Consider the following 272-nt stretch of genomic DNA (forward strand, 5'->3'; position numbering starts at 1 on the left):
AGGTTGGATGATGCTGGCTAGCGGCTAGCTGTGTCTGTTCACATGTCTTTCTCTGTATTGAATAATTCTGGAAGCATAATGTTATCTGCCAGACGATCTTTGACCCTCAAGTTTTTCAAGTATAACGTTATCCGTGAGGCGATATTGTGTGGGTAGTGGGTAAAGACCCACACGTTTTTCAAGTTATCCGAGAGACACTAGGTAGTGTACCAAACCAATGCGCTATGATATCCTCTGCTCAAGCCTCCTAAATGATCTAATAGTGTTGATAG

This window comes from Aplysia californica, unplaced genomic scaffold (assembly GCF_000002075.1).
Source record: "Aplysia californica isolate F4 #8 unplaced genomic scaffold, AplCal3.0 scaffold00377, whole genome shotgun sequence".
Taxonomy (NCBI): Eukaryota; Metazoa; Mollusca; class Gastropoda; order Aplysiida; family Aplysiidae; genus Aplysia; species Aplysia californica.